The sequence below is a fragment of the Corvus hawaiiensis genome, chromosome 7 (genome assembly GCF_020740725.1).
Source record: "Corvus hawaiiensis isolate bCorHaw1 chromosome 7, bCorHaw1.pri.cur, whole genome shotgun sequence".
Classification (NCBI taxonomy): Eukaryota; Metazoa; Chordata; class Aves; order Passeriformes; family Corvidae; genus Corvus; species Corvus hawaiiensis.
The window spans coordinates 11,009,404-11,028,920 of NC_063219.1; the positions used below are offsets into that span (position 1 = coordinate 11,009,404).

Below are 19,517 nucleotides of genomic sequence, written 5' to 3' on the forward strand. Positions count from 1 at the left end.
AGGTACAGCGTGACCAAGACTGCCCTGGGAAGCCAAGTGGCTGCTTGCCACCACCAGAACAGGCCATGGTGTCTGGCTGTCTGTGAGCATTGAGCCATCTGTGTTAAGGAGCCAGCAAGCTTTCAAATCCTGTCCTAACAGTCCCAAAAGTATCATTATGGGAAGAGCATGGCTGAGTGTCTTTTATTGTTTCCGTTTCAAATGTATTCCGCACTAAAACATTTTTGTGGGGCTGGAAATTCTTTTCAGAACCTGCTAATTATTTTTACAATCCGCAGTCTGCTCTTACGTTCCTAATTGTGACTATTAATCCTCTCTCATCTCCATGTCCTAGATGTGTGCAAGGCAATAAGGCATATCATGCTCAGCAGCACCCTGCCTCTTGACTCATTTGTCAAAAGGATTATTGTACACTCGGTGCTGAATGTGAGGAATTAGCTGCATAAACCTGGCCATTAAAAAGAATGTCTGTGTATTACCTGTGCTGGGCATTGGTATGTAGACAGTAATTCCCTCCTCAAATATGCAAAGGTATCTTGCTAGTTTCGGGTAGATTCATACATGCTGCAAACAATTTGGAAGTGATTTGAATGCAATTTCTCCTTTGTGTCAAGTCAAATGGTGTTATAATCATAATTAACAAGGACTGGACTTGACTTCAGTCTCTTGACTTGTATTTGATTTCCCAAGGAAATTTTAAGATCCATTTTAAAACATGATAAGTACAAAACATGCTCTGTTGTTTCCAAAATGTGATCAGGTAGCTACCTGCAAACTTTAACACCAAAGGTCTGACAGATATTTATAATTACCACTTGTCGACACAGCCAAGACAAGGCAGCAGCCCTGCTGCTGTGTTCAAAAGCAGGGAAGAGAAGTCAGGCCAGAGTAGTATCTGTTTCCCTTCAGCTGTGTAGGAATGATATGCTTTCCAGCTCTCTCTTCTAGAAGAGAAATTCCTCTTTTCTATCTAATGAATATTGTCTATCCAGGCATCTCTGGACAGCTTTCAGTGAGGGTTGTTTGATGGTGAAATCCATTAGTCTCTGCCTTACCCGAATGGCAGCTGGCACTGCCCCTACCCTTGCTGCCAGAGGCAGCAGCCAAATATTTTCTGCTAGCAAAGTATGAAAAAGTCTGCTTGAGCATTCATCTGTACTAAAATTTGGCCCATTATTTTCATGGACAGCCTTCAAGCTGCACAAAGGTCTGTTTGTTTCTTGGCTTATGGTTATTCATCAAACGCATTCTACAAGGCAACCACTGGGAGAAAAATGACAGACACTTTACTGGTTATGTCCTGTTAGTCCCAGCTGTATCATGGCCGGGCACAGCCAGGGCCTGTGTGCCTCATTGTTGGTGTGCGGTTGGGGTTCAGAGCTTTATCTTCTCAAGTAGCACCACAACCTTGCTCCAGGCTCTTGCACAAATCCAACATCACCTCCCAGTGCTGGCATTTAGCCCCTGAGGCTCACTGAGATGTGCAGGTCAGACTTCTCACTCATCTCTTCATCACCAGTGGCCTGGTTTTCCCTGGATTTTCCCTTGGACAGTGTGACCTTTCATTTCTCCTGCCAAGTTACAGCCTCCTCTGGCAGACAGTGAGGATTCACCCACCCCTGTGCCCTGTGCATGTAGCCTGCTGCTAATCCCATGCTCAGGGCAAGCCCAGTTCTTGTTTCAGGTTGGGATGCTTCAAGGGTCAGTCTGTTCAACTCATTGTTTCCCAGTGGTCCTTTCTGCCTGTGCGGGTTCAGGGAACAATCCCACCAGGTAAGGACTCCTGCAAGAGGATGTACAGAGCCCCATGCACCAGTTCTCTTGAAATGCCACAATATTTGTACCACTTGAAGTGGTTTGTATTGCTGTGGTACTCTCATGGTTCAACTCAGTTGCACCAGGGCAAAATCTCTTCCCAGACTTTGTAGGTGTTTTAATTGTGAAAGGACAAAACCCTTTCCTTCTCCTTTATCTGGGACAAGCTTTCACAGATGATTACGCTTATCATGCTAAAGCCTGAAGATCCATCAGTCTGAAGATTAGTATATGTCTCCAGGTAATTGGGGTGACATGTTCTAAAGCGAAATGCTTAATTAGAGGAAGATTTCTGCAGGAGACCAGAAAACAACCACTTCCTGCAGTAAATCAGCTCTTGCAAGAGGAGCTTGTGTTTTCCCCATCACTTGCTGACACACAGGAGGCCACCCGGACAGAGGCTGTCATTGTTCTGGCTGACAAAGATGACTCAACTGGAACCTGGAATCCAGGCTGGCTTTGCAGAACTGCTTCTCTGCTCTACATCTGCTTTCCTGTCTCACCCAAGCCATTTAGCTGCTTGCTTTCTATTTCAAAAGGTGGCGTTTATTCTAATTCTTTGTTCGAATTCACTCCATTAAGCCTCCACTTTCAATCATCAGCTGCTGAAGCACTTGGCTGCGCTGCTAAGCAAGCCTCTGCATCTGGCTCATGCTGGAACAGGCTATGCCCTTATTTATCACTTTGCTGACACTGGACTGATAAAACTTATCTTCTCTGGAGGCTGGTGCAGGGGAGGGGCCTGTAAAACAAAATGAAATTTTTAGTGTGTAAAGATAGTGCTGTTCCAAGAAAAAAGAATTGAGGTGGCTTTTGCCTGGTGTGGTGTGTGGCCTCAGCCTGGGGCCAGCACACAAGGGCTTCTGGGGAAAAACTGCTGAAGTGTGTCAGGAACAGTGCGTTATGCTCTCTCCTATTCATTTATTTTTCATTCCGAAGTTTTCAGCAAGTGTGCCAAGAAAGCTAGAGCAGAAGAGCACTTATCTGTGTGGGAAATGGGAAATGCATTTCTGGAGTAAGGGGAAAGAAAAGTGCCTTCTGCAAGAAATTGTAACAAGTTAAATATGAAACAGACAAAATCCAGTAAAAGTTAGACAAAAAAAAAAAAATCGTTTAATGCTTGCCCCACCCACCAAAAGAAAAAAAAAAAAGGGAAAAACTGCTTAACACAGGTGAGCCAGATACGGACTCATTTGTGAATTGACTCCCTAAGGTGATGCTTCCTTGGAAAACAGGCAAAGCCCAAACAAGAAAATGCATGCACCTATGGGCAAGTCACTGCTGCTGGTTTGCAGGGAGGAGGAAAACCAGGAGCAAACGATGAGTATGTGAATGACGAGGACTGGCAGGCTATAAAGGAGAGGCCCACAGCCCAGTGAGAGCTGATAGAGGAGAAGATAGAGATTTTGTGCTGGAAATGTAGGCTGGAATGGCTCTCCCTTCTCCCTGACTGAAGGTCTCTTCCTTTTCCTGTGAGTTTTGTATTTATAGCTTAGTAGTAGCCTAAAGCTTAAGTGTTTAGAAGATTAACTTTTCTCTGACTGTTTTTTCCTGGGTTTGGATGTTCTTCTCATGTTCATGAACCAACTAAGTTACTATGTTAGTCTTTCTTCCTTTAGAAAAGAATTAAAACTCCACAAAACTCTTTTAAGTGTTGTTTATCAAGGGCAGTAGTGCTTTCTATCTTCATTTAAGACTTTCTGGGCTCAAAGCTTTAGGCATCCTCTATATCCAAAGAGCAGAAGAATCTCTAAAGTGGGAAGGTACAAGAGTTTTAATTTTCTTGAAATATTTAAATTAGATTGGTGTCCTACAAAATTATTATGTAGATTGTCTCAATTACTGTCTTAGAGAAGTTGTAAAATTTAAGGGTAATCTCAGCTTTTCCTCCATTGAAGGAAAAAGTTCTCTGTGTGGACAGAATTCAGAAATCCTTCTGAAAGCAAGACTTCAGCAAGAGTCCTGAGATAGTATTTGAGTGCAGAGAGAGACTTCTCTGTCTTCCCTAAGTTTTAATAGCTGAATTCAGTGAAATCTGAAAGTTGAAGCTTTACAGGCACATATTTAGGCTACATAAAATGAAACATCTTAGTCTGATCTAGTCAAGGGTTTCACAGCTTTTTGTTTAACATACAGCTGCATGGGCTATTAGAAGTGGAAACATATGGAGTCATAATTGAAGAAAAATCCTTTTTTCAGTGATAGGTTTGAAGATTTTTGGTCTCTGCTTAATATGGAAAGGCCTAAGTGGTGCATCTGTTCAGAAAGGGAAACAAAAAACTGCAGACAGAGGCCATGTTATAACTGATTTTCTCATTATTATTTTTTTAAGTGTCATACACAAATCAAAACAGGAGCAGCATTACATTGTTTTTTTTCCTGTTCACATTTTTACTGTTTGTGCTGCGGCAGGTGGGTGCTCAGGAAGCAGCCATATTAAAATTTTATATGGCTTCTAGGAGAGCTAGGAATTTGTTCCCTCTCTCGTCAGAGAGGAAGAAATGTTGTAGCTTTGCAACTGGTTAAATTGATCAGATACAATATTAAGCATGAATAACGTGAGATTTTCAAACCTTTCGTGATTGGCCGTTGGTTATCTCAGGTTCTTCACTGTAGGCTAAGTATTAAAGAAGAATAAGAAATATTTCATTGATCATTGATACTAGCAATTTCTGAAACAACGTTGAGATTTCCCCATCCTAGTCTTGGCTAGGCATAGACTGGTAGACAGATCACACCTCCCAACTTATGTGATTGAATAAAGTTGCAGGGGAAAGTTTTGGAGTAATTGTGCAAATCAGAAGAAAACCCAACATGTTACTTCCTGAAACTGCACTAGTTTTCCCTCTTTTTAGGGGTGGGAAAAAGGTTTTAATAATACCAATGTGTTCAAGAAACTGCTATTTATATGTTTTTCAAATATAACAGAGTAATGTCTCTTTTGGGAGAGGGGATTATGCTTGTCAAAGTCAACTTTTTTCTCCTTGCTTTATTTTTAAGTTTTATGTAGATTATGTCTGAACTGTGTTTTGAAATATTCTATACCAAAATCTCTTTTCCAAACTTTTTTCCCTTTTTCTGGCCTCTGCTGTAGAAGTATAAAAATAAATCAAAAGCCAGAATTTGTGGTACTTAGACTGTAATAAGCTTCATTCTTTTCCTCTGTCTCTGTCTTACACTTGCTGCGAAAGTGTTGCTGAGTGATCCAAGTTGTAGGACACTTTCTGTAAGATAAGAGCAAGAGAAGAATTGAAATTGTGAGATAAGAGCTAGATGTTTTGCCAAGTACATTTTCCCTGTGGAATGGAATAAGTTAGCAAATGAGGACCTTTGGGATGGCCATGCAGAGTTCAGAAAAGCAACCTCACTTCCCATTGCACCATGCCTGCAATGTGGATGAGATTTGTGTTGAGTCTCAAATTATTCTACTGAGTATATTTTTTTCCTTTCTCAAAAGCAACATGACATTTTTAAAATATCTTTTTGTGTCTCTTAAAAGCAATCGTGGATATCTTGTGAAATTTGTGTTTAAATGCAGTAAGTTTCTGAGTGCATATGGGTAGGTTAGGATGAAGCAAATGGGAAGCAATTTAATTTGTCATTTCAGTTCATGCTGTGGAAAAGCTAGATGTTTATTCCAGCTGATGTGAAAGTGAGGAGTAACAGTGAAGCCAACAGAACAAAAAATATTTTCCACTCTTTGAAGCCTGTTGCCACACCAAGTTCGAATATCCATCTTGTAATGATGCTTCATACTTTGAAATATGACAAAGTCTATAGCCATTGGTTGTGATTTCTGACAGTGAAAAGCTAAAAGATTGACATTGGGGGGGGGAGGGAGGGGGTCTTTGTAAGCCAAAAAATTTCAAGCCAAAAATCACTTGTATCCTTGGAAAAGCTAGCAATGGTTTCAGCAGCAGCACTGGAAAAGTGGATTTGACAACTCTTTTATAATTAGTAAAAAACTAAAAAGATGACAAGAGAAGTCCCTATGCTTTTTGGAACAGTTATGGGAGGATGCTATGTAGTTTTGCCATATGGTTTCTTCTGCCTTTCCAAAAAGAGAAAAAAAAAAAATAGACTGATTCCCAGAACAAGGTACCATTGCAAAGATTTTAAGTGACTTGTCTAAAAATGTACAACATGCAACTTACAGCTTGATAAATCAACAGTCTCACAGGCACATCTAAACTCCATTATACTGAAATGGAGTTGGGAATGAAAGTGAATCATAGTAGCACCTTTGAGTCAGAAAAATATAAATGACTGTTGCAGGATTAACTTTTTTTATAAAGTAAATTAAGTTAACAATAGTTTATTCTCTTCTCTTAATGCTGTTAAGACTCTTAGAAGCTTTTTCTTCTGAAGAAACCCAATGTTTAGTTTTATTAAAGGGGACTTCAAATTCTGTATTCTATCAGTAGGGATATTAGTTTTTGTAATGTTTTGCCAATTGTTTCATTATGTATTTATACAAGTCACATATTTTAATTTCTGAACATCCTTTATCTGTTGCTGCATGGGAGAATTTATCTGAAGCTGGGAGGGTACAAAGATTTAGCTTTTTGTAATGAAGAAAAATACGTGTAATTCCTTTCAAAGAAAATAAAGCAGTACTAGGAGGTAATTTTTTTCAGGGAATCAGTATGTGGAAGTAATGGTTTTTGTGTTCCCTCTTTGTGCTGCAAATAGAGCACTTATGTGACTTGGTGCAAAGCGAGTTCTGTAGTGCTGTGATTATGTGCAGCTAAAGGGGTTTTTGCCTGACACGATGTTGCTGTTCTTAATCCAGTGAGGTCTGAGAGACACAAAAATTCCTGACTCCCTTCAGTCTGAGTCAAATTGGTGAAATCATCTTGATTAGATGATCTAATGGGTGTCAGCACAAGTGGCAGGGACTGTCACTGTTGCAGGTCTGGAGAAGGTGGGTGCTGCTGCAGGGAAGCAGGGGCTCAGGCACACAATCATCCATCAACCCACACTCAAGCAGGGCAGCCATAAGTACACAAACATTCTGTATATTTTTTCTCTGGCTTTTTGTTCCTTTCTGCACTGAACTTGCCCTGCTGCTTTGCTGCTTTCCAAGCAAAAAGTGCTGCAGCTGATATTTCAGTGCTACCGTACCTGAGGTACCAGATAGGATGCCTTTCTCTGCTATGTGATGCTTGTTTATGACTATTCAAACTTGAATTCCTCCAAGCATTCAGCAGCAGCTGGGCAAGGGCTGCTCTGAATGCCAGAAAGCTCCTGTGTCTAGATTAGAAAGTAATGCACTGGCTGTCTATGATATATTGACCTGCATTAAAGAAATCAGCAATCTCACAGATGCAGCTTTCATCTCCAGTGTCCAGTCGGTGTGGCAGCAGATCAGGTGCCCAGGAGATGATGTTATGTCATAAATTCAAAATGCTTGATGGTGCAGAGATAAGTAGCTGTGCTCTCATTTGCTTGTTGTGCAAAATTGAAGCAGTGCATTGGTTTTGTAATGTAGAAGAACATTTGGTAGATGTGGGTTCAGAGCCACCCGCAGGTGTGCTTCGAACAGTCCTGCTCTGGCATTTCCACCTTGTATTGTGTTCACAGCACCACTTCCACTCTGGGAATTTACATCCCATTTCAAACCTGCCTTAGCACAGATTTGTGTCTGACATTCCAGGAAGTGACAGAGTGGGGCAGGAAGTGTAAGGGGCTTCCCAGATCCCATCATCTCTTTCCAAGCAATGATTTTTCCCCAGAAATAGAGTCAGTATTGGAAATTCCTCAGTGCAGTTCAGGCTCTAATAACATCCCTTGCTAGGCTGTGCTTGCCTTCACTAAAGTTTTGTCTTCTGTGCTGGAGAACTTAAAGGCAATTATGTTATATAGAAACAACAAAGATCGTATTTCATAGAGCAGAGGCAGAAAACTCCTACAAAAAAATCAGGCATTTAAAATCACATTAAGAAAGACTCCACCAGTCTTTGCTTAGCATCGCTTCTGTCAATGTGTCTATCACTGAACCACGCACAAAATGGGCATCCTTCATCTTTTATGTCTTTCAGTGATGTCATTAGCATTTTAATCATTTGCCATGTTCTCTGTTCAGTCTTAATTTGGTCATTAATGTGCTGTTGGAAGTAAAGCTTTGGAATAAACCCTTTTCCATCTTTTAATTTTTTACTGTGTTTGTATTCAGCAGAGAGTTGGGAACAGAAGGCAGCCCTGTGTTTCTCTTGCTGCCCCTCAGGTATCCACTGTTGCCCTTGACACAAGAAACTTGCTCGTGCTCTGACTTAAAAATGGGATGTCAGCATGTTCAGAGGGACGCACAAGGACATGGGCATTTGTTCCCCTGGCACCGGGAATGACCACTTTCCTTGCTGCGGAGTTTTAGCAGGCACACATCTGAGCAGGGAGGGCAGAGAGGAGAGACCCTGCTGCACACCAGCTGCTAGGATGCTTTGGGATGCAGCACAGAACCCAGTGCTGCTTTCTGCTCTGCCTTTTAAATCCAAACTTCCCATAGGTACAGGGATCATCTAACTTGGAAAAAGAATGGACTGTTCCCATAAAAGCAATGATGCATGTGGCTACCCCCGGTAACTCCTCAGGGTGGCTGTAGGATCAAGATTTCTGCTTGGCCAGCTGAGATCATCTCTGCTAGTTTAAGCTGTTATACAAAACACATACGTGTCACCTGGAAAGGGCCAGGGAATCACCAGCCTTATTAACAGTTGTTGCAGAGAGAAGACCACAGAGGCTCAGTCTCCACAAACAGTGTGGGAGCTTTTTGCAGTTACTGCAACAAACATCATCAACTGCTGCCTCGCTTGCACAGCAGATGGGTTACCCTTTGATAAAATAATCTGGTTTCCAGCTGAGTGTGAAATCCCAGCAACTAGGAAGGGCACAAGTGCCCCAAAGTGAAGTAGAGATTGAAGGACTGGTGAGGATGAGTCTTCTGGTCTGAAGAGAGGTACCCAAAAATTCCTACTAAAATGAAACAATTGATGAAAGCAAGATGGCAGGTGAAAGCCCTAAAACTAATTTGCAAGCAGATGAAAATGGGTGACTGATGTCTGAGGTTGGCACTCAGGAGAACTGGAAGAAGAATGTCAAGGAAATTATTTCAAGTTGTATAATGTAGGTCCTAGAAGAGATACAGGTGATTGTTGGAGAGGGTGCAAAGATAACATACAGAAATTACAGTGATTGCTTTTATGTGTCAGCCAATTCATGCCTCTCTTTTTTTTAATTAAAGTAGATGAAAAGCTAATCTATGGAAAATTATCTGCATTGAGAAAGTGAGCAAGGGAAACAATATCTTCATGAATCTGAGAGAAATGGGGAAGCCCATTAGCTTGTCTCTATGACATTGTTAAGCCTTTTTCTATTACATTTCTTTGTGTAATAGCTGTTCTTTTTGAACACAATGGCATTTTTCATCTAATCTGATGATGATTCAAAGCATTTATGCATCCTACTTATAATATGAACCACTGCTCTTTCACCACAGGGTTCACATTTAAGATCAGACTGCTGTGATTTTCTCTGCTGCTCTGGTCAAAGGTCATTTACTTTAGAAAATGGAGAGGGCAGTTGCCAAAAGGTAATCTCCTTTCATTTTACCTGGCAGTTGCCTGTCAAGTTCAAATGATGGCATTAAAAAACCACTATTACAGCTTGTCTGTAGTCTAGCTTAAAAAGAAAAAGGTATGTGGCTGAGACACAATGCAACAGTTTCTCAGTAAATTTGAATCTCAGCTTTTCCAGGATGTTTGCTTTGCTAATATGGTCTTGAAGAGCAGGTCTGATTGAATGCTTACTTCAAATGCAGTGTCCAGTTTGTAACTCCATGTCATGATTATGCAACTTATGATGTGTTGGTTCACATTATGGCATAATAGTGCTCATAGCAATTATACTTTCTTTTTGCTTTTTTTCCCTCACACCCACAAATTCTTGATATCATTTCAGAACAAAACTATTTTTTCCAAGTTCATCTCACTCTGAGTAGTGGAGCTGTGATTAAAAAAACTCAAAACATCAGCCCATCAAGTCAAGCATCATATAAATTCACCAGAGCTTAGATCCACTAGTTCAGAGAAGAACAACGTTTCAAGCCATCTTAAAAATTTTCATACATTACATTCAAATACATGTGAACTTTCTATTTCTCTTTAGGCAAAATGGAGAAGTCAAGCTCATCATCGGTGGCTACAAGCTGTAGATGAAAGTGCTGCAAGTGAAAATTTGTTTAAAGGTCAGATCACTTTCTGAAAGGCAAAATACCTAAGTAGTCTCATGTTCAATGCCTCAACCTGTTTTCTTCTGTGCAACAGCATCCAGACCACAGGCAGTGCTGTTACATTTCAGAGTCTCTGTATGTCATGTATTTGTTTTACAAGAACACCACTGCTGGGGAAGGAAAATGTGACCTCTCTTCCAAAAAAACTGTCCTTAAAGAAGTCTGCAAATAGAGAGTGACATCAGTATCGCACACATGGCAGAAAAGGATCGAACGCTCCCACTTTGCCATCAAGCATTTCCAAATGTCCTCTCTGCTATCTTTGTTCAGCGTATTTTAAGAAAAGCCTGGGAGCATTAAACTGAGCTTAGTGAAAAAGGGCCAACATATGGCCCTCTCTGTGTGGTGCCTGCTCAGAGAGCCACATAAAAGCGGTGCAGAGGAGAGGCAGCGTTCGCTGATTTCCCTGCATGGATGTGGGGAGCACAGCAGGTGACGTAATTAGAAGGGACAAAAGGCATCCAGGGGCCTCTCTGCCTTGGGGCAATAAATACTGGAGATGCCGAACCTCCCTTTGGGAAGCTGAATAGCAAGTTCAAAAGTGGGTAGAAATTTCTATCTACTGACTAGCATTTGAGCTTAAGCAGATGGTAACTGGAAGCTTGGCTCTGTGTTGTTTCATACTAAGTTTAGCTGCAAAAGCACATGATACTCTATCCCAAGGCCTTGCATTTCTCTAGATTGCAGGACTAAGCAGGACAGTTGGCTTTTGGCTTGCAAACAGAAAATTACTGCTTAGCAGTTAAAAGCCAGCATTAGACCAGCAGTAAAAATCCATAGCTTATTATTCTGACAGATTTTCTTGTTGCTTTCTAAAGAATCTTTCCAGTTGCTTTTTACTCTATGAAGATTTAAAAACCATTACAGTAATATACCAATGTCAGTAATAAATGCACATATACATGAAAAATTGTTTAAAGGTGGTCTTTAATGAATATGAAGAACTACTAAACTGCTTTTGCCTGTATGAACCTTGGGGGATGTGGTACCTTATGTTCAGTGTCTCTGCTTATGAAGTGAAAAATTTTGCCTAATTATGGACATTTCTAGGAAAACTGGTTTACCCCCAAGAAGTGGGACATGAAAGACCCTTTCACTTTACCAAATGTGTGCTTATTTTTCCAGGTGGTTGTGGAGACTCTAACAAACACAACTCTTACCCTATTTTGCATGGTAACAAACATCTATAAATACTCTCTTCTCCTGCTTCTTCCTGGAGAAGCTGAGTTTAGGCTTTTTCTGCATCTGAAAAAGAAGCTAAATGTATCCACTGGCCTTCTGTCACCCTTGTTCTCTCATGTGTTTCAACTTTCAGAGAGTGCAGGGTGACTGCAGATGAATTGTTTTCCATGAGAGCATTTTCTAAAGCCTTTGTGATCACCTGATTTAAGGAAAACAGGTATAGTTCAGAAACGTGGCTTCTAGCCCCACATTTTCACTTAGGGAATAAACAAAGGAGAAACCTTTGAGATGCATTATGGTTTGGTTTCTTTTTTTTCCCCTCTGCTGGGAAGTCTCTAGTATGGCTTTGCTGATGCTCCTCCCATGTGACTGGAAATGATTGTTTTATGAACAAATACAGAATAAAACGACCTTGATATACCTGGGTAGAAATAAAAGAAGCTATCTGAATGTAAAATATTTATATTCATCAGGAAACTATCTGGCACTGTGTATATAAGTTATTTACCAAAAGTGGGTAGTTAGAAACAGGCTCTGGAGGTTTGGGGAAGAACAAAGAAAATTCCTGACAAGTTTTTGAAGTAAAATTTTGATAACCACTATTTTAATTTAAGTTTAAAAGTAGAAACACAAAGACCCCTCTGAAACAGGATTTCAACTTTGATTTTTAGCCCTGATAAAAATCAAAGAAATTTTTGAATAAAGAGATTCAAGCTCCAGCTGATTTTATTAATCATTTAGCTCAATCTTTCAAAACAAAGATCATCACTTTGATACAAACAGAATTTGACAAAGTCACCAAAAAGTGATTAGCAGACTTTAATTTAATCGAGTTGCTCTTAATTGACAATTCACTGCAAGTGTTGCACATTTATTTTGGCAATCCACACAGCATTCCTCTTCATTGTCTTTGGCCATCATGCAAATTAAATGATTTAATACTCTGAAGAATCTGTGGGACACTTTTTTGTTTGGTTTTATTTGAGTTGAGCAGTGAACTGGAGCTGAGTATTGGAAGGGTTGGGAAACCCTGATGTCCCAAGACTTGAGCAGATATATTTTAGAAGAGCATTTTCCAGTAAGTGTTGCATGTGCTCCAGGGGTGGGTCTTTCTGTGGTGTCACCTTCAGAGGAAACAGGCAGTTCCTGGAGCTTTCCATGGCTTTCCCTTCTCCCTTTCCATACTGTATGCTCTATACTCTATTTAAAGTAGCATTTCCTGTGGGGGAAAATTTGAAAGCAGTCACCATCAGTCAGTGAAATATTTTCTTTTTATCAATATCCATTTTTGAACTAAAATTTATATCTGAAGAAAAAGTAATTTATCCTGGTTTTTGCATTCTGTATTTCTTCAGGGTCTGAAATGAAAGTCAGTGTATTATTTTTATTGCAGTTGAGACACAATAACAGAAATCAAGGCCAGAAAAACAACCTGCGAAGTTGCATGTATACCTCTAGTAGATGCTCTCCAGCAATTGGAGTCTTGAGAATCTTCCTTTTAATTAAATGTTTGTTTGGCTGGAGGAGAGATGCTTCCAGTCTGGTGGTCTGGGGGCAATAGGAGCTTTGTGCCAGCCTGGTTAACTCATCCACTGGGATTCCCTAAAATGGTCCCAAAAATGTTCAGTGTGCGTGGCATGTGGGGCTGTGTGTGAGACCAAGCAGAGGGGAGTATGCTGGAGGTGAGAGCCTCCATCGCTCTCTGTGTCTGGAAGGAGCAATCAAGGACTGCGAGAGTCCTGGAGGGCTTTCCGCCTCCGGGATGGGCCAGGCACAATTGTGGTGTTGCTGACACCCACAGAGGTGATCTGGCTGTCACACCAGGGCACTGCAGTGCTGGGCAGGGCTAGCTTTGTAGGCAGGAGCACTTTACTTCATGTCTGCTTTTGGATCAAGACAGCTCTTTTGAAGGAAATTATGGGATCACTCCCTCTTGCCGCAGTCAGGGATGCACAGGTCAGCTTTTTGGGGGAGCTGACCTGGGAGGCCTCCTCCAGGAGGGGTCCTGAAGCCCTTGCATCTCTGAAGAGCATTCATCCACATCCAAGGTCCAGGTAAGCCCCAGCAGAAATGCACAACCTAAACATAAATCCCAGGCCCATGAGCTATTTGCCTCTGTAAACCCTTTGCTTCTGCACTACAGCATTTGTAAGGGTAGATACACCTGTATCTCTTCAGGACAGAAAAAATGGTCATTGCCAGCATATTGTTTGTTGCCTGGCAATTATCTGCATAGTTCTGTGATGAAAGACTACATTTCCAGCATTGATTCCTTTTATGACCTTGCCAGAAAGCATTTATCCCACTTTAAATTCTGGCTATCAGCTGTACATTGTAATAGTCTTGTAGAACATTGTATTATTTTTTGTAAGCCATTGGTAAACAGACCTGAGTTCATTACTCTGTGTATCTAAGCAGGTATTTTAGCCTGTTTAAATGGCTATTGAAATTGCCTTTTTACATCAGAATATTTACATAGGTGTTGCTGGCAGTTGTTGCGATTCAAAGACGTTTTTTCCTAAAAGCGCAATCAGCAAACAAAATTAGAAAAACTTGACACCATAATAAATCAAAGCAACAACAAAATTGTAAAAATCATTTGTAATGACATATTTTGTTGCTGTTCTTGTTTGCTAGATTAGATTTCTGTTAAAGGTAATTGAAGAAAAAATTGTTCTGGTTAGAGGGATAAAATACATTAAAGTTAAATGAGCTTCTTGAGTTCTGCTTAGGCTTTAAGACATCATATCAGGGAATGAAAACACACTGAAGAAGCAGGATAGTTATTTTGTGTGGTTGACCATGAAACAGTTGCGGTCCCACCTTTCTGTCACACCCCAGGCAAAGTCCCTTGGGGAATGGCTGTGGCATTTGGGCAGAGAGCATAGGATCCATTTGCTGCTCTCCATCTGAATTCCAGACCTCCCTGTTTTTCTTGCTCGGTTATCTGGTACCTGAGGAGCAGGTAGAAGCTGCAGGCTGCAGATAGGAGCATCCTGGATCTGGGGATCTGCCCTTGGCTTCTGGGGCCTGGTGTGGGATTCTGCTGGGACTCAAAGTTCAGGCTTTCATTTTATAGATTTTTCTTTAAAGGAACATGAAGCTGAACAGCCTTTCTTCTGGGCAGCATTTCCATGCCTCTTTCAAACACTAAATAAATACAAATAGGTGGAAAAATAATTTATCAGAAAACAATTATTGAGCGACTACAAAGACCAGTAATTTTCAAATGGGAAACTCTGAGCTTACAAAATTCACTTTCTCCACTGGTTTCAAAACACAGTACTTTAAAAAATATGATTAATAGTTTCTCCTGGCTGAATTTGGAAGTGTGTCAGGGTTTGACACTGCCTAAAAGCTAGGCACCCACGAAGAACTATTCACTCATTTTCCTCTGCTATAGCTGAGCAGAGGAGGGGAAAACGAAGGCTTTATGAGTTGAGCTAAGGATTAGGGGAAAAACACTCAAAGGCAAAACAGGTCCAGATTTAAACAGCATAAAGAAAATTTATTATTAACAGAATTGAAAGTAAAAGGGGTAATGAGAACTAAAAGAAACCTTTAGAACATTCATTTTCTTTCCAGCCCCTCCCTCTTTCCTACTGACCGTGCAAGGAGAAAAAGCATAGGTTTTGGTCAGTCTTTCACTTTCTAAAAATCTTTCTCCAGTACACTTAGGGAAAGGAGTTTCCTTCTTCTGCTGTGCCGTGGGGTCCTTCCCATGGGAGACAGTTTTCTGTGAATTTTCTAGTGTGATCTTAATTTTCACGAATAGCAGTCCCACCCAACTGCTGTGAGTCTCTCCCATGAACAGTGCAGTCTTCCCAGAACTGCACATCATGGGTTGCTTAGTTCATGGGGTATAGTTTTTAAGGACAAGCTGCTCTAGTTTGGAAGCAAGGGCTCTCTTTCTCTATTTCTGGAAGCAAGGGTCCTCTCTCTGTTTGAGTTTTTTCACTAGATTACAGCTTTTCATCATCCCCTTGCTCCAGCATGAGCACTTTTTCTCACGGACTGCGAGTGGATCTCTGTGTTCCCCCATGCACTTTATGGATTATAGGGAAACAATTTGTTGTATTATAGTCCTCACCATGGCTCGCAGAGAGATTTCGGTTTCAATGCTTGGGGCACCTCCTCCCTCTCCTTTTCACTGGCCTCGGTGCCACCATGTTGGTTCTCTTCATGTGTCCTCACTTTTCCTTTTTCTCTGACTCGGAAGGAAATTGTTGTCCATAGGTATTATTGTTTTCAAGTTCTATAAATTGAAAAGTTCTTACAGAGTTTTGCAGTGCTGAAAAGGTTGATCTTGTCTGTGCTCCATGTCAGGGAATTGTTCACCATGCTTTTGTCGCTGGCCACATGGCCCTGGCCGTGGGGCCACTCCCAGCCTCAGGAGGGCCCCAGCTGGGTGCCAGCCCCCCCCCCCCCCCGACCCCTTGGAAGAAAAAAAGAGAATGCCTGCATTTGTTTCCATTTGTAAATATGGAAACAAATTTCTCTAATGGAATGTTTCTCTAATGGAAACAAGCTTCTCTAATTGGGCCAGTAACTTGCCCATCGTCAGAGTCTTCAGCGATTGACTCTGCTGGACATAGTAGAAACTTCCAGGAGCTTCTCCCAAAGCCACCTCTGTGGCTTCTCCCACCCCCGCCAAAAACCAGGCTATGTTAAACCAACACAAAGTGACATATATTTTGTTTTATTAATTTTTTAATTATTTCATGTTCTGCTATTAAATATACCCCACTGCCCCTGTTTCTGGGGAGTTTTTTAACTTCTTTTCACTTCTGTCTGTCCTTCCTCAGTCCCTTTTCTCCCCAGAAAAGTTCAATCATCGAGGTTGAGAGTCTGGGGCTTGTGGGAGTTTTTTAAGGAAAAATAAAAAGAACAATCAAAACCCAGTCTTGGATGGCAGTTCCCTCTGCAACTGGTATGGGGGGAGAAGCAATAAAAGCATCTTTACACATCTACAGAAAAGCACTTAGAATTTTTTCTTTCTTTTTTATTGTTTACTAAATCAAAGCAAATGCATCTGAGGCTTATAGTGATGATAGCAAAAATTACAAAGACCTTTCATATGCAAAAAGACATTTTTGTGTGACTGAAGATTCAAAATGCATTATGCCAATCTTGTATTCAAAGACCAGCTTCACAGGGTTTAAGTTCTATTATATGTTTTTCTGGAGGCTTTTTGTTTCTTGGGTATTTCTCTTTTTTCCTTCATTTCATGAGGTTTGTATTATTAGTACTTTGTAACATTTTCACAGGGTCTTTCCTTTGAACCCTGCACATGAAATGGATGAAGAATCTGGGTTTTGCTTTATGAATCAGCCTCTCTAATATGTCTTCTGGCTCTGGAAATATCCCTAGAATTCAGAAGGCTATCAAACAAATCTTCCTTCATCAGCACTTTAGTGCTGGCTGCATGCTGCAGCACACAGCTTTGATACTTGAAAGATCTTTGTATTTCACTCTTATGCATCTTGAAGGGATCTGTTATCTTAGTGTCAGGGGATTTGGAACAGGAGGGTGGAACACTCCCAAGAACTAAAACCATAAAATGCTTTTATGATTGAATACCATGTTTTTAATGACAATTGTCAGCCTCTCCTGGTTCAAGGTTGCTCTGTTTTGCTATTGCTGTGAGGGACATTATCTGTCTGTAGTGATCCATCAGCTGCTCAAGACTTTCAGAAAAATAACTGCTGTCAGGTTTCCTGGACTCATATCCTTTAATTAACTCATCCCAAAAAGTCTTTGACCCATCTCCTGGCTGTGCTGTGGGTATATGCCTGCCTGTTAATTATACTGGGCAGTTTCTACAGTCTGGGGTGCAATCTTGGGGCCCATGACTTCTGTGGCATCACAATTTCCAGTTTTGCTTCCCATTTTTCTGCCTTGGTGCCCCATTTTCATTTTTATTGAATTAAATGGCATTTATTGCTTCCTTGCAACTGTGAAAAATCCTCTCTCCTACCAACATGGCAATGACAATTGGAATTAGGTGGGAACTGAGAAGTAAGAATATATGGAATGAAGAAGGCATCAATACGCATGAAATTCTTGCAGCATAATAAGCAAAATACTTAGTTATGCCATAAATGTCCAAAAATGTCTGTTCAGACCCCTGCTCTCTCTCCTCGTGCCTTCTCCTGCAGTAGCTGGGTAAGGCTTTGGGAGGTCCATCTCTTGCAAGTCCAGGGGTTCTGCTTCCCACTGCGAAACCCAGGCAGGAATGGGCACTGTGGTACTAAAACAGACCCCAAAGAGAGTCCCTGCTGCCACCAGTCAGCTCTGCCCTCAGAGGTGGGCAGCACTCCTGAGCAGGACTGTCAGGAGAGATTCCCAGAATGTTCCTGAGGTGCTCCTGCACAAAGCATGGCACCTGCAACTTGCCTCCTCTGCAGTCAGGTTTGCCCCAGCTCAGCCCAGGCACCAACTCAGCGATGTCTCGGGTGCGTGTCCTGTTCTGTGACAGCCTCTGGGACCACCACAGCAAGCAAACCACAGGAAATTAATGATTTAGTCTCCCAGTCATTTACAGACTCTATTTGGCCTAAGGCAGCCAAGAGTTACTTAGCTCTCAGCTACTGCATATTACCTCGAGCAGAACAGGTTGGCTCGCTCAGAAATAAAAATGCAGTGGGTATAAGCAGCTGGGCGAAGAAATGATGACTGCAGCTACTAACCTGTGCATGTTAGCAAGCATGAGAGCAGCAAATAGCCAGCATGGGGTAAAAGTCATTGATTTTGAAATGAAACTGATTCAGAAGGTTAAGGCCAGATATCCTCTTGGCACTGCCAAAAACAGCAGCTACCAAAATGGAAATCAAGAAAGATGTGTCCCGGGAGCTCTTGAGTTTACAAGTTACAGCTATATTTTAAATTGAGGGCAACGGGGATCAGTCACCTGTTTAGAAGTGTTTGTGCCTTTTAACTACCAGCAGTTTCTGTGCTAAATGAGAAAGATACAATTACAAGAGTTCATGAAGCATTTTTTTTTCTCTGGATGGCATATTTGGATACATACAAATGAGAGGTAGCCTACGGCAGTCAAGCACCTCAGAGTCCTTTTCATAAACAATTCCCAAACTGTCCTGCAAAGCAATATCTATCTACCTTGCTGACAGATTCAGAACAAATTGTGCTATATGGGATTTAATTTTTTTAATAGACTGAAAAAAACTGCACAGCCATGCAGCTGTGCCAGCCACTTGGCTTACTGTAATCAAACATGGTGAAGGAGCTCTGAGTGCATTTCATGTCTATCGCACATCAGTTCTGTAGCAAAGCTGTTGGAAAATGCATTCAGTAGAGCAAAATGGTGGTGCTGCTAATATTAATAATAATACTTAGCACTTCAATTGCATCTCATATTTTCAAAGTGCTGTACAAATGCTAATTAATTAGGCTGTGAAGCTGAATGCCAAATAGAGAAAAGTCTTGTGTCACTGCCTGTAGAAGAAGTTATGTTGATTATCGTACTTTTAGTATTGTCCTTGGGAAAGCACAAGTAATCCGAGGAACAATTCAATTGCACACAGCACAGCAGGGACTGGGGAGGGACAACTGCCACAAAAATTCAAGGATGTGCTGATCCCAAAGCTGAGTCTACCCCTTGTGGCTTTAGTGTTTGGGATGAAGGGAGGTGTCTTTTTTGCAGGATTAGGCTTTTACTTAAGTGACAGAAGTGGAGCAATAGATTTCCCATTCTGCACAAAATCTGAGTTTGGATTTGTTTGTTTTCTAATTTCCCCGTGAATTACCGCTTTTACAAGCTTTTCATCCTTCCTCAAATGTAAAATGCGTTTTCAATACCCCACTACCAAAAAACCCAAACAACTTTAAAACTTCTTTGACGGACATCTATGCAGCCACCTCTTATTTTGGCCAACAAATCAAGCCCTTTTTGAAACAAGAGTGAGTGGCCAAGACCGTTGTCAGGCCAGAGGGATGGGGATGCTCAGCTCACAGCCAGAGGCTGAAGGGCAGGATGGGAGGAGAGGAAGCTGAATCTGCCAAATTCCCTTCTCAGGAGACCTCATGTTGGCTAGAGCAGGAAGGCTGTAGCCAGAGAGCTGGGCCACAGGCTGAAAGATACAGAGGCTTCATCTCCAGCCCTTTTGCAGGGGTTGGTAATACTGTTTGCCAGCTCATATAAAATTACTTTCTGTACACAGCAATACTTGCTAAATGTAATGTGGGTGCTGGTTTTTGTGGCTAGAAAAAGCTG

The 19,517-nt window shown here is 41.3% G+C and overlaps 1 long non-coding RNA gene across 1 annotated transcript in view; it reads left to right on the forward strand.

Moving 5' to 3' along the window:
* Positions 1 to 3,124: 3,124 nt before the first annotated feature.
* LOC125328769 overlaps positions 3,125 to 19,517 on the forward strand; it is a 67,320-nt gene continuing 50,927 nt past the window's right edge. The window contains exon 1 of the long non-coding RNA XR_007204856.1: positions 3,125 to 3,287. This is a non-coding gene — a long non-coding RNA (uncharacterized LOC125328769). The remainder of the gene's footprint in view (positions 3,288 to 19,517) is intronic.